Below are 287 nucleotides of genomic sequence, written 5' to 3' on the forward strand. Positions count from 1 at the left end.
GCGGGCGGGGTCCAAAGGGGGGGGGTCGCCCCGCCGACGGTGGAGCCGCGGTTCGCTCTCTGATGCTGTGGGACGGTGACTGCGTTGGGCGTGGACGCTCCTAGCTCGCTCCCTCGGCGGCTCCTGGGACCCCAAGATGGCGGCGGCGCTGAGACGGCTGCGGGCGCTGGGCCGGCGGCGGCGGCGGCCACTTTCACTCACTGAGAGGAGCGGAGCAGGGACACGGGGAGCCATGGCGGGGGGGAGGAGAGGCGCCATAGCCAGGCCAGAACAATCGAGCCGCTACT

Source organism: Suricata suricatta, chromosome 9, assembly GCF_006229205.1.
Source record: "Suricata suricatta isolate VVHF042 chromosome 9, meerkat_22Aug2017_6uvM2_HiC, whole genome shotgun sequence".
NCBI classification, from domain to species: domain Eukaryota; kingdom Metazoa; phylum Chordata; class Mammalia; order Carnivora; family Herpestidae; genus Suricata; species Suricata suricatta.